This window comes from Panulirus ornatus, chromosome 5 (genome assembly GCF_036320965.1).
Source record: "Panulirus ornatus isolate Po-2019 chromosome 5, ASM3632096v1, whole genome shotgun sequence".
Classification (NCBI taxonomy): Eukaryota; Metazoa; Arthropoda; class Malacostraca; order Decapoda; family Palinuridae; genus Panulirus; species Panulirus ornatus.
Window position 1 is genome coordinate 48244175 of NC_092228.1, and position 15315 is coordinate 48259489.

General features: G+C 41.5%; 1 protein-coding gene across 2 annotated transcripts in view; it reads left to right on the forward strand.

Annotated features, from left to right (window-relative positions):
- The window catches only part of LOC139748772 (polyadenylate-binding protein 2-like), a 284468-nt gene that overhangs the window by 213853 nt on the left and 55300 nt on the right, over positions 1–15315 (forward strand). The gene's annotated exons all lie outside the window — the stretch shown is intronic.

Sequence of the window (15315 nt, forward strand, 5' to 3'; positions counted from 1 at the left end):
CTAGCATTTTGAAGGAGTGCATGGTGTTGATGGGTGACATTTACGTGATAGTAGTATGAAGAAGTATGTGGTGTTGATGGATGACATTTGCATGATAGTAGTATGAAGAAGTATGTGGTGTTGATGGATGATATTTACATGATAGTAGTATGAAGAAGTATGTGGTGTTGATGAATGATATTTACATGATAGTAGTATAAAGAAGTATGTGGTGTTGATGGATGATATTTACATGATAGTAGTATGAAGAAATATGTGGTTTTAATGGATGACATTTGCATGCTAGCAGTGTGAGAGAGTGAGTGGCATTGATGGGCGACATCATTTAATGCTAGCGGTTTGGAGGGTTGTGTGGATAGATGACAACAGTTACATGCAAGCAGTGAAGAGCAGCTAGATTGAAATTAAGAGGATAGAGTTATCTTGAGTGGTTGAGGCTTTAAAGCTGAGTGTGTGTGTGTGTGTTTGGGGGAAGGGGGGGTGGAAATAATGGTAATGAATAGACAACCAAGAAATGGAGCACCAGAGTAACTAGAAGCCGTAACAAAAAGCTGGACTGAAATCTCGTTAGAAGGGATGTTTAGAAGTTTAGTGTTGAGATATAGTGGATCTTTGGAATTAAGTAACTAGTGAGACTGAATACTCGCAGTTTACAATGGTTCAGAAGGTCCTTGTGGTAGAAAGTTCAGAGACTGTAGCCCCAAAAGTACTCTTTCCACATACTTTCCCACAAATAAATGATTACAGACTCTCATGAGTGTGCACTGATTGTGTGGCTTTTGTGTGACACTTGACAATGGCTCTTTCTTTGGCTCTAACTCATTTAATATATGCCTCATATTTTTTCTTAGAGCACAGAAACATAAAGAACTTATATTTTTACTCAAAAATTCAGTAATAGCTCAACACAGTGTCTGTGCCAGTAGTGAATGAGTTAATTCAGGTACCATCTTGGGTAACTGTTTCTGTGAGTGCCTGCAAAAATTAGCAGTTCCAGTAGTGCATTAATTTCTTTTAAGTTTTCAATTTCTCTGTTCTTTATGCTTTATATTTTAGTCTTCTGCATTTCTGCATTTTTGTGATTTCCAGGGTTGTTGAGTACATCTTGATCCTTAGAATGCTCAGAGGCAGCAGTGGGTTCTTGAACTTCCTTAGTTTTCCCACAAGGCTCTGGAGAGGCATGTACAGATGTCCCTTGTGCTGTTCTTGTTTCGTTTGAACAAGGCTTTGTAGACTGCCTGTGGTTGTCTTCCATGGATGAGATCCTGAAGTTGCACAGATTATCAGATGCTCCTGCCATTTCTGCTTGCATTGGTTTCTTGTTCTCTGCAGAAATTCTTGGCTCATTATCGCTGTCAGAGTAATCAATTATTTCTGTAGTAGATTATTTCTCCATCATTATCAGACATTTTCTAGTACTAAACTGTCAGTATATTGCTGTCACCCCAACAAATTTAGTATATTCATCACCTTTTTTTTATCAGTTAATGATTTTCTTGCCATACTTCAATAAAAGGAGTAGCACTACTCCTGAAGCAAAAGTTGTGGAAGTCTATTATAGAGTGTAAGAAAGTAACTTTAGATTGATATGGGTAACACTGAAAGTAGATGGAGAGAGGTGGGTGATTATTGGTGCCTATGCACCTGGTCATGAGAAGAAAGATCATGAGAGGCAAGGGTTTTGGGAGCAGCTGAGTGAGTGTGTTAGTAGTTTTGATTCACGAGACCGGGTTGTAGTGATAGGTGATTTGAATGCAAAGGTGAGTAATGTGGCAGTTGAGGGTATGATAGGTGTTCATGGGCTGTTCAGTGTTGTAAATGGAAATGGTGAAGAGCTTGTAGATTTGTGTGCTGAAAAAGGACTGGTGATTGGGAATACCTGGTTTAAAAAGAGATATATACAGAGGTATACATATGTAAGTTGGAGAGATGGCCAGAGAGTGTTATTGGATTACATTTTAATTGATAGGCATGTGAAAGTGAGACTTTTGGATGTTAATGTGCTGAGAGGGGCAGCTGGAGGGATGTCTGATCATTATCTTGTGGAGGCGAAGGCGAAGATTTGTAGAGGTTTTCAAAAGAGAGAATGTTTGGGTGAAGAGAGTGGATGAGAGTAAGTGAGCTTGGGAAGGAGACTTGTGTGAGGAAGTACCAGGAGAGATTAAGTGCAGAATGGAAAAAGGTGAGAGCAAATGACATAAGGGAAGTGGGGGAGGGATGGAATGTATTTAAGGAAGCCGTGATGGATTGTGCAAAAGATGCTTATGGCATGAGTAAGGTGGGATATGGGCTGATTAGAAAGGGTAGTGAGTGGTGGAATGAAGAAGTAAGAATGTTAGTGAAAGAGAAGAGAGAGGCGTGTTGACGATTTTTGCAGGGAAGTAGTGCAAATGAGTGGGAGATGTATAAAAGAAAGCGGCAGGAGGTCAAGAGAAAGGTGCAAGAGGTGAAAAAGAGGGCAAATGAGAGTTGGGGTGTGAGTATCATTAAATTCTAAGGAGAATAAAAGATGTTTTGGAAGGAGGTAAATAAAGTGCGTAAGACAAGGGAACAGATGGGAACTTCAGTGAAGGGGGCTAGTGGGGAGGTGATAACAAGTAGTGGTGAAGTGAGAAGGAGATGGAGTGAGTATTTTGAAGGTTTGTTGAATGTGTTAGATGATAGAGTGGCAGGTTTAGAGTGTTTTGGTTGAGGTGGTGTGCGAAGTGAGAGGGTAGTGAAAGAGGTAGTGAAAGATTTGCAGAAGAGGAAAGCCGGCAAGGCGGCGGGTTTAGATGATATTGTAGTGGAATTTATTAAAAAAGGGGGTGACTGTTGTTGATTGGTTAAGGATATTCAATGTATTTATGGTTCATGGTGAGGTGCCTGAGGATTGGCAAAATGCATGCATAGTGCCATTGTACAAAGACAAAGGGGATAAAGGTGAATGTTCAAATTACAAAGGTATACTTTTGTTGAGTATTCCTGGGAAATTACATGGGAGGGTATTGATTGAGAGGGTAAAGGCATGTATAGAGCATCAGATTAGGGAAGAGCAGTGTGGTTTCAGAAATGGTAGAGGATGTGTGGATCAGGTGTTTGCTTTGAAGAATGTGTGCGAGAAAAACAGATGGATCTGGAGAAGGCATATGATGGGGTTGATAAAGATGCTTCCTGGAAGGTATTAAGAGTATATGGTGTGGGAGGTAAGTTGCTGGAAGCAGTGAAAAGTTTTTACCAAGGAAGTGGGGCATGTGTACAAGTAGGAAGAGAGGAGAGTGATTGGTTCCCAGTGAATGTCAGTTTGTGGCAGGGGTGCATGATGTCTCTATGGTTGTTTAATTTGTTTATGGATGGGGTTGTTAGGGAGGTGAATGCAGGAGTTTTGGAGAGATGGGCAAGTATGCAGTCTGTTGTGGATGAGAGGGCTTTTTGAAGTGAGTCAGTTGTTGTTCGCTGATGATACAGCGCTGGTGAGTGATTTGGGTGAGAAACTGCGTAAGTTTATGGCTGAGTTTGGTAAAGTGTGTGAAAGAAGAAAGCTGAGAGTAAATGTGAATAAGAGCAAGGTTATTAAGTTCAGTAGGGTTGAGGGACAAGTAAATTGGGAGTTAAGTCTGAATGGAGAAGAACTGGAGGAAGTGAAGTGTTTTAGATATATGGGAGTGGATTTAGCAGCAGGTGGAACCATGGAAGCGGAAGTGTGTCACAGGGTGGGGGAGGGGACGTAGGTTCTGGGAGTGTTGAAAAATGTGTGGAAGGCGAGAATGTTATCGCGGAGAGGAAAAATGGGTATGTTTGAAGGAATAGTATATGGGTGGGTTTGGCCATTCTTTCATCTGTTTTCTTGCGCTTCCTTGCTAACGCGGGAGACGGTGATGAAGTATAATAAAAAGAATAGCTTCAGTGAAATGTAAAATGAAGATTATTAGATTTAAAATATTCTTTACAGTGACCACTCAGATATGATGGGATTGGGCTTCCAAACCCTTTGATGAATTGATTTTGAAATGTGTGGAATATTAAAATGCCAAATGGTTTTGTAAAGTTGCGTATTCCATGAAATGTGTCACTCGCATACCCATCCTCGCTCGATAAGAAGTACTGAGTTAGGTCAAATCAGTGCTCAGGTCAACTACTTCTGCTGAAATTTATCTTTGCACAGGGTCTTCTGGAAGCAGAGCACAGAGAAATTTTACATTTGCATTTAATAGGCCTCCTGAAAATTTCCAGAGAATGCTGCCTTAGTCATCTTAACAAGAATTTGCTTTGAGAACTGAAGCAGGACATATAGTGTGTAGTGGTATAGAACTGCTATTTCTAAAGGTCATTTTAGGAGAACTTAATGAAAGTGAATCTGCCATATACACTGATGAGAGTATTACAAGGGAAGGGAGGAAAACTCTGGCCATTTCTGTTGAATTATGGATAGAAACAATTTTTTTTTTTTTGTGTGTGTGTGTGTGTGTGTCTGTGCCCCAAAGGAAGCATATTTTTTGTTTGTTTGTGTATGTAAGAAACATAGTGGGATAAAGAAATTAAAAAGCTTGTGACTGATGATTTTGCCATCTGTTCCCATCATACTGACTGTTTAGTTACATTTCTATGTGATCCAGTTGCTACAAAGTCAAAGCTAGTTCCTGATACTAGCTGTGTTTTCGTATCATACGTAACAAATGACTGGAAGATCCAGTGGCTAATACATCGATTTTCAGATTGTGCTGATGTATAGTGGAGTGACCAGGATGTTAATTTAAAGGGTTCCATGTATTGTTTGTGCTGGGTTCATTTCTTGTAGGAATAGATTTAATATTCATGGTGGTAATGTACAAGACTTGGTATTGGATATTTTTATACTATTCGCCATTTCCCGCGTTAGCAAGGTAGCGTTAAGAACAGAGGACTGGACCTTTGAGGGAACATCCTCACCTGGCCCCCTTCTCTGTTCCTTCTTTTGGAAAATTGAAAAAAAAACAGAGGGGAGGATTTCCAGCCCCCCGCTCCCTTCCCTTTTAGTCGCCTTCTACGACACGCAGGTAATACATGGGAAGTATTCTTTCTCCCCTATCCCCAGGGAAAATATATATATATATATTATTTTTTTTTTTTTTATTATACTTTGTCGCTGTCTCCCGCGTTTGCGAGGTAGCGCAAGGAAACAGACGAAATAAATGGCCCAACCCCCCCCCCCCCCCCCCCCCCCCATACACATGTATATACATACGTCCACACACGCAAATATACATACCTACACAACTTTCCATGGTTTACCCCAGACGCTTCACATGCCTTGATTCAATCCACTGACAGCACGTCAACCCCGGTATACCACATCGCTCCAATTCACTCTATTCCTTGCCCTCCTTTCACCCTCCTGCATGTTCAGGCCCCGATCACACAAAATCTTTTTCACTCCATCTTTCCACCTCCAATTTGGTCTCCCTCTTCTCCTCGTTCCCTCCACCTCCGACACATATATCCTCTTGGTCAATCTTTCCTCACTCATTCTCTCCATGTGCCCAAACCACTTCAAAACACCCTCTTCTGCTCTCTCAACCACGCTCTTTTTATTTCCACACATCTCTCTTACCCTTACGTTACTCACTCGATCAAACCACCTCACACCACACATTGTCCTCAAACATCTCATTTCCAGCACATCCATCCTCCTGCGCACAACTCTATCCATAGCCGACGCCTCGCAACCATACAACATTGTTGGAACCACTATTCCTTCAAACATACCCATTTTCGCTCTCCGAGATAATGTTCTCGACTTCCACACATTCTTCAAGGCCCCCAGAATTTTCGCCCCCTCCCCCACCCTATGATCCACTTCCACTTCCATGGTTCCATCCGCTGCCAGATCCACTCCCAGATATCTAAAACACTTCACTTCCTCCAGTTTTTCTCCATTCAAACTCACCTCCCAATTGACTTGACCCTCAACCCTACTGTACCTAATAACCTTGCTCTTATTCACATTTACTCTTAACTTTCTTCTTCCACACACTTTACCAAACTCAGTCACCAGCTTCTGCAGTTTCTCACATGAATCAGCCACCAGCGCTGTATCATCAGCGAACAACAACTGACTCACTTCCCAAGCTCTCTCATCCCCAACAGACTTCATACTTGCCCCTCTTTCCAAAACTCTTGCATTTACCTCCCTAACAACCCCATCCATAAACAAATTAAACAACCATGGAGACATCACACACCCCTGCCGCAAACCTACATTCACTGAGAACCAATCACTTTCCTCTCTTCCTACACGTACACATGCCTTACATCCTCGATAAAAACTTTTCACTGCTTCTAACAACTTTCCTCCCACACCATATATTCTTAATACCTTCCACAGAGCATCTCTATCAACTCTATCATATGCCTTCTCCAGATCCATAAATGCTACATACAAATCCATTTGCTTTTCTAAGTATTTCTCACATACATTCTTCAAAGCAAACACCTGATCCACACATCCTCTACCACTTCTGAAACCACACTGCTCTTCCCCAATCTGATGCTCTGTACATGCCTTCACCCTCTCAATCAATACCCTCCCATATAATTTACCAGGAATACTCAACAAACTTATACCTCTGTAATTTGAGCACTCACTCTTATCCCCTTTGCCTTTGTACAATGGCACTATGCACGCATTCCGCCAATCCTCAGGCACCTCACCATGAGTCATACATACATTAAATAACCTTACCAACCAGTCAACAATACAGTCACCCCCTTTTTTAATAAATTCCACTGCAATACCATCCAAACATATATATATATATATATATATATATATATATATATATATATATATATATATATATATATATATATATATATTTATTATTATTTTTTTATTATACTTTGTCGCTGTCTCCGGCGTTTGCGAGGTATATATATATATTTTTCTTTCTTTTAAACTATTTGCCATTTCCCGCGTTAGCGAGGTAGCGTTAAGAACAGAGGACCGGGCCTTTTTTGGAATATCCTCACCTGGCCCCCTCTGTTCCTTCTTTAGGAAAATTAAAAAAAAAAAACGAGAGGGGAGGATTTCCAGCCCCCCGCTTCCTCCCCTTTTAGTCGCCTTCTACGACACGCATGGAATACGTGGGAAGTATTCTTTCTCCCCTATCCCCAGGGATAATATATATATATATATATATATATATATATATATATATATATATATATATATATATATATATCCCTGGGGATAGGGGAGAAAGAATACTTCCCACGTATTCCCTGCGTGTCGTAGAAGGCGACTAAAAGGGGAGGGAGCGGGGGGCTGGAAATCCTCCCCTCTCGTTTTTTTTTTTTTTTTTTTTATTTTTTCCAAAAGAAGGAACAGAGAATTCGGCCAGGTGAGGGTATTCCCTCAAAGGCCCAGTCCTCTGTTCTTAACGCTACCTCGCTAATGCGGGAAATGGCGAATAGTTTGAAAGAAAGAAAGATATATATATATATATATATATATATATATATATATATATATATATATATATATATATATATATATATATATGTGTGTGTGTGTGTGTGTGTGTGTGTGTGTCGGAGGTGGAGGGAACGAAGAGAAGTGGGAGACCAAATTGGAGGTGGAAAGATGGAGTGAAAAAGATTTTGTGTGATCGGGGCCTGAACATGCAGGAGGGTGAAAGGAGGGCAAGGGATAGAGTGAATTGGATCGATGTGGTGTACCGGGGTTGACGTGCTGTCAGTGGATTGAATCAGGGCATGTGAAGCGTCAGGGGCAAACCATGGAAAGTTGTGTGGGGCCTGGATGTGGAAAGGGAGCTGTGGTTTCGGGCATTATTGCATGACAGCTAGAGACTGAGTGTGAACGAATGTGGCCTTTGTTGTCTTTTCCTAGTGCTACCTCGCACACATGAGGGGGGCGGGGGATGGTATTCCATGCGTAGCGAGGTGGCGATGGGAATGAATAAAGGCAGACAGTGTGAATTGTGTGCATGGGTATATATGTATGTGTCTGTGTGTGTATATATATGTGTATATGTGTACATTGAGATGTATAGGTGTGTATATTTGCGTGTGTTGACGTGTATGTATATACATTGTGTATGGGGGTGGGTTGGGCCATTTCTTTCGTCTGTTTCCTTGCGCTACCTCGCAAACGCGGGAGACAGCGAGAAAGCAAAATAATAAATATAAAATATATATATATATATATATATATATATATATATATATATATATATATATATATATACATGATGTGGTATACCGGGGTTGACGTGCTGTCAGTGGATTGAATCAAGGCATGTGAAGCGTCTGGGGTAAACCATGGAAAGCTGTGTAGGTATGTATATTTGCGTGTGTGGACGTATGTATATACATGTGTATGGGCGGGGTTGGGCCATTTCTTTCGTCTGTTTCCTTGCGCTACCTCGCAAACGCGGGAGACAGCGACAAAGTATAAAAAAAAAAAAAAAAAAAAATATATATATATATATATATATATATATATATATATATATATATATATATATATATATATATATATTCCCTAAATACATCCCATTCCTTCCCCACTCCCCTTACTTCCATTGTTCTCACCTTTTTCCATTCTGTACTCAGTCTCTCCTGGTACTTCCTCACACAAGTCTCCTTCCCAAGCTCACTTACTCTCACCACCCTCTTCACCCCAACATTCACTCTTCTTTTCTGAAAACCCATACAAATCTTCACCTTAGCCTCCACAAGATAATGATCAGACATCCCTCCAGTTGCACCTCTCAGCACATTAACATCCAAAAGTCTCTCTTTCGCGCGCCTGTCAATTAACACGTAATCCAATAACGCTTTCTGGCCATCTCCCCTACTTACATAAGTATACTTATGTATATCTCGCTTTTTAAACCAGGTATTCCCAATCATCAGTCCTTTTTCAGCACATAAATCTACAAGCTCTTCACCATTTCCATTTACAACACTGAACACCCCATGTATACCAATTATTCCCTCAACTGCCACATTACTCACCTTTGCATTCAAATCACCCTACATTATAACCCGGTGTCGTGCATCAAAACCACTAACACACTCATTCAGCTGCTCCCAAAACACTTGCCTCTCATGATCTTTCTTCTCATGCCCAGGTGCATATGCACCAATAATCACCCATCTCTCTCCATCAACTTTCAGTTTTACCCATATCAATCGAGAATTTACTTTCTTACATTCTATCACATACTTCCACAACTCCTGTTTCAGGAGTACTGCTACTCCTTCCCTTGCTCTTGTCCTCTCACTAACCCCTGACTTTACTCCCAAGACATTCCCAAACCACTCTTCCCCTTTACCCTTGAGCTTCGTTTCACTCAGAGCCAAAACATCCAGGTTCCTTTCCTCAAACATACTACCTATCTCTCCTTTTTTCACATCTTGGTTACATCCACACACATTTAGGCACCCCAATCTGAGCCTTCGAGGAGGATGAGCACTCCCCGCGTGACTCCTTCTTCTGTTTCCCATTTTAGAAAGTTAAAAAAAAATACAAGGAGGGGAGGATTTCTGGCCACCCGCTCCCGTCCCCTCTAGTCGCTTTCTACGACACGCGAGGAATGCGTGGGAAGTATTCTTTCACCCCTATCCCCAGGGATAATATACATATATATATACACATACACACACACACGCACATATACACACACACACACATACATATATATACATGTGAAAAATGTAAGAAACAATTTAGAAAACTGAAACTTCTAGCTTGAAATGAAATGAAAAAATGAATGTCACGTAATGGTTCAACCTCTGGCTATGGAAAGGAAAGTGATGGATTGCGCAAAAGATGCTTGTGGCATGAGAAGAGTGGGAGGTGGGTTGATTAGAAAGGGTAGTGAGTGGTGGGATGAAGAAGTAAGAGTATTAGTGAAAGAGAAGAGAGAGGCATTTGGACGATTTTTGCAGGGAAAAAATGATATTGAGTGGAAGACGTATAAAAGAAAGAGACAGGAGGTCAAGAGAAAGGTGCAAGAGGTGAAAAAAAGGGCAAATGAGAGTTGGGGTGAGAGAGTATCATTAAATTTTAGGGAGAATAAAAAGAGGTTCTGGAAGGAGGTAAATAAAGTGCGTAAGACAAGGGAGCAAATGGGAACTTCAGTGAAGGGCGCAAATGGGGAGGTGATAACAAGTAGTGGTGATGTGAGAAGGAGATGGAGTGAGTATTTTGAAGGTTTTTTGAATGTGTTTGATGATAGAGTGGCAGATATAGGGTGTTTTGGTCGAGGTGGTGTGCAAAGTGCGAGGGTTAGGGAAAATGAGTTGGTAAACAGAGAAGAGGTAGTAAAAGCTTTGCGGAAGATGAAAGCCGGCAAGGCAGCAGGTTTGGATGGTATTGCAGTGGAATTTATTAAAAAAGGGGTGACTGTATTGTTGACTGGTTGGTAAGGTTATTTAATGTATGTATGACTCATGGTGAGGTGCCTGAGGATTGGCGGAATGCGTGCATAGTGCCATTGTACAAAGGCAAAGGGGATAAGAGTGAGTGCTCAAATTACAGAGGTATAAGTTTGTTGAGTATTCCTGGCAAATTATATGGGAGGGTATTGATTGAGAGGGTGAAGGCATGTACAGAGCATAAGATTGGGGAAGAGCAGTGTGGTTTCAGAAGTGGTAGAGGATGTGTGGATCAGGTGTTTGCTTTGAAGAATGTTTGTGAGAAATACTTAGAAAAGCAAATGGATTTGTATGTAGCATTTATGGATCTGGAGAAGGCATATGATAGAGTTGATAGAGATGCTCTGTGGAAGGTATTAAGAATATATGGTGTGGGAGGCAAGTTGTTAGAAGCAGTGAAAAGTTTTTATCGAGGATGTAAGGCATGTGTACGTGTAGGAAGAGAGGAAAGTGATTGGTTCTCAGTGAATGTAGGTTTGCGGCAGGGGTGTGTGATGTCTCCATGGTTGTTTAATTTGTTTATGGATGGGGTTGTTAGGGAGGTGAATGCAAGAGTTTTGGAATGAGGGGCAAGTATGAAGTCTGTTGGGGATGAGAGAGCTTGGGAAGTGAGTCAGTTGTTGTTCGCTGATGATACAGCGCTGGTGGCTGATTCATGTGAGAAACTGCAGAAGCTGGTGACTGAGTTTGGTAAAGTGTGTGAAAGAAGAAAGTTAAGAGTAAATGTGAATAAGAGCAAGGTTATTAGGTACAGTAGGGTTGAGGGTCAATTCAATTGGGAGGTGAGTTTGAATGGAGAAAAACTGGAGGAAGTGAAGTGTTTTAGATATCTGGGAGTGGATCTGGCAGCGGATGGAACCATGGAAGCGGAAGTGGATCATAGGGTGGGGGAGGGGGCGAAAATTCTGGGAGCCTTGAAGAATGTGTGGAAGTCGATAACATTATCTCGGAAAGCAAAAATAGGTATGTTTGAAGGAATAGTGGTTCCAACAATGTTGTATGGTTGCGAGGCGTGGACTATGGATAGAGTTGTGCGCAGGAGGATGGATGTGCTGGAAATGAGATGTTTGAGGACAATGTGTGGTGTGAGGTGGTTTGATCGAGTAAGTAACGTAAGGGTAAGAGAGATGTGTGGAAATAAAAAGAGCGTGGTTGAGAGAGCAGAAGAGGGTGTTTTGAAATGGTTTGGTCACATGGAGAGAATAAGTGAGGAAAGATTGACCAAGAGGATATATGTGTCGGAGGTGGAGGGAACGAGGAGAAGAGGGAGACCAAATTGGAGGTGGAAAGATGGAGTGAAAAAGATTTTGTGTGATCGGGGCCTGAACATGCAGGAGGGTGAAAGGAGGGCAAAGAATAGAGTGAATTGGAGCGAGGTGGTATACCGGGTTGATGTGCTGTCAGTGGATTGAATCAAGGCATGTGTATGGGGGTGGGTTGGGCCATTTCTTTCGTCTGTTTCCTTGCGCTACCTCGCAAACGCGGGGACAGCGACAAAGCAAAAAAAAAAAAGAAAAAAAAAAAAAAATATATATATATATATATATATATATATATATATATATATATATATATATATATATATATATATATATATATATATATAAACTTACCTCCCAATTGACTTGACCCTCAACCCTACTGTGCCTAATAACCTTGCTTTATACACATTTACTCTCAACTTTCTTCTTTCACATACTTTGCCAAACTCAGTTACCAGCTTCTGCAGTTTCTCACATGAATCAGCCATCAGCACTGTATCATCAGCAAACAACAACTGACTCACTTCCCAAGCTCTCTCATCCACAACAGACTGTATACTTGCCCCTCTTTCCAAAACTCTTGCATTTACCTCCCTAACAACCCCATCAATAAACAAATTAAACAACCATGGAGACATCACACACCCCTGCCACAAACGTACATTCACTGAGAACCAATCACTTTCCTCTCTTCCTACACATACACATGCCTTACATCCTCGATAAAAACTTTTCACTGCTTCTAACAACCTGCCTCCCACACCATTTATTCTTAATACCTCCCACAGAGCATCTCTATCAACTCTTATCATATGCCTTCTCCAGATCCATAAATGCTACATACAAATCCATTTGTTTCTCTAAGTATTTCTCACATACATTCTTCATCGCAAACACCTGATCCACACATCCTCTATCATTTCTGAAACCACACTGCTCTTCCCCAATCTGATGCTCTGTACATGCCTTAACCCTCTCAATCAGTGCCCTCCCATATGATTTACCAGGAATACTCAACAAACTTATACCTCTGTAATTTTAGCTCTCACTCTTATCCCCTTTGCCTTTGTACAATGGCACTATGCAAGCATTCTGCCAATCCTCAGGCACCTCACCATGAATCATACATACATTAAATAACCTTACCAACCAGTCAACAATTCAGTCACCCCCTTTTTTTTTTTATAAATTCCTTTGCAATACTATCCAAACCCGCTGCCTTGCCAGCTTTCATCTTCCGCAAAGCTTTTACTACCTCTGCTCTTTTACTACCTCTCGACCAAATACCCTATATCTGCCACACTATCATCAAACACATTCAACAAACCTTCAAAATACTCACTCCATCTCCTTCTCACATCACCACTACTTGTTATCACCTCCCCATTAGCCCCCTTCACTGAAGTTCCCATTTGTTCCCTTGTCTTACGCACTTTATTTACCTCCTTCCAAAACATCTTTTTATTCTCCCTAAAATTTAATGATACTTTCTCACCCCAACTCCTATTTGCCCTCTTTTTCATCTCTTGCACCTTTCTCTTGACCTCCTGCCTCTTTCTTTTATACATCTCCCACTCATTTGCATTATTTCCCTGCAAAAATCGTCCAAATACCTCTCTCTTCTCCCTCACCAATAATATTACTTCTTCATCCCACCACTCACTACCCTTTCTAATCAGCCCACCTCCCACGCTTCTCATGCCACAAGCATCTTTTGCGCAAGCCATCACTGCTTCCCTAAATACATCCCATTCCTCCCCCACTCCCCTTATTTCCTTTGTCCTCACCTTTTTCCATTCTGTACTCCTGGTACTTCCTCACACAAGTCTCCTTCCCAACCTCACTTACTCTCACCACTCTCTTCACCCCAACATTCTCTCTTCCTTTCTGAAAACCTCTACAAATCTTCACCTTCGCCTCAACAAGATAATGATCAGACATCCCTCCAGTTGCACCTCTCAGTACATTAACATCCAAAAGTCTCTCTTTCGTGCGCCTATCAATTAACACGTAATCTAATAACGCTCTCTGCCTATCTCTCCTACTTACATAAGTATACTTATGTATATCTCTCTTTTTAAACCAGGTATTCCCAATCACCAGTCCTTTTTCAGCACAGAAATATACAAGCTCTTCACCATTTCCATTTATAACACTGAACACACCATGTACACCACTTATTCCCTCAACTGCCACATTACTCACCTTTGCATTCAAATCACCCTTCACTATAACCCGGTCTTGTGCATCAAAACCTCTAACACAGTCATTCAGCTGCTCCCAAACACTTGCCTCTCATGATCTTTCTTCTCATGCCCGGGTGCATATGCACCAATAATCACCCATCTCTCTCCATCAACTTTCAGCTTTACCCATATTAATCTAGAGTTTACTTTCTTACACTCTATCACATACTCCCACCACTCCTGTTTCAGGAGTAGTGCTGCTCCTTCCCTTGCTCTTGTCCTCTCACTAACCCCTGACTTTACTCCCAAGACATTCTCAAACCACTCTTCCCCTTTACCCTTGAGCTTCGTTTCACTCAGAGCCAAAACATCCAGGTTCCTCTCCTCAACCATACTACCTATCTCTCCTTTTTTCTCATCTTGGTTACATCCACACACATTTAGACACCCCAATCTGAGCCTTCGAGGAGGTTGAGCACTCCCCGTGACTCCTGTTTCCCATTTTAGAAAGTATACTTATGTAAGTAGGAGAGATGGCCAGAGAGCGTTATTGGATTACGTGTTAATTGACAGGCGCGCGAAAGAGAGACTTTTGGATGTTAATGTGCTGAGAGGTGCAACTGGAGGGATGTCTGATCATTATCTTGTGGAGGCTAAGGTGAAGATTTGTATGGGTTTTCAGAAAAGAAGAGTGAATGTTGGGGTGAAGAGGGTGGTGAGAGTAAGTGAGCTTGGGAAGGAGACTTGTGTGAGGAAGTACCAGGAGAGACTGAGTACAGAATGGAAAAAGGTGAGAACAATGGAAGTAAGGGGAGTGGGGGAGGAACGGGATGTATTTAGGGAATCAGTGATGTATTGCGCAAAAGATGCTTGTGGCATGAGAAGAGTGGGAGGTGGGTTGATTAGAAAGGGTAGTGAGTGGTGGGATGAAGAAGTAAGATTATTAGTGAAAGAGAAGAGAGAGGCATTTGGACGATTTTTGCATGGAAAAACTGCAATTGAGTGGGAGATGTATAAAAGAAAGAGACAAGAGGTCAAGAGAAAGGTGCAAGTGGTGAAAAAGAGGGCAAATGAGAGTTGGGGTGAGAGATTATCATTAAATTTTAGGGAGAATAAAAAGATGTTCTGGAAGGAGGTAAATAAAGTGCGTAAGACAAGGGAGCACATGGGGACTTCAGTGAAGGGCGCAAATGGGGAGGTGATAACAAGTAGTGGGGATGTGAGAAGGAGATGGAGTGAGTATTTTGAAGGTTTGTTGAATGTGTTTGATGATAAAGTGGCAGATATAGGGTGTTTTGGTCGAGGTGGTGTGCAAAGTGAGAGGGTTAGGGAAAATGATTTGGTAAACAGAGAAGAGGTAGTAAAAGCTTTGCGGAAGATGAAAGCCGGCAAGGCAGCAGGTTTGGATGGTATTGCAGTGGAATTTGTTTAAAAAGGGGGTGACT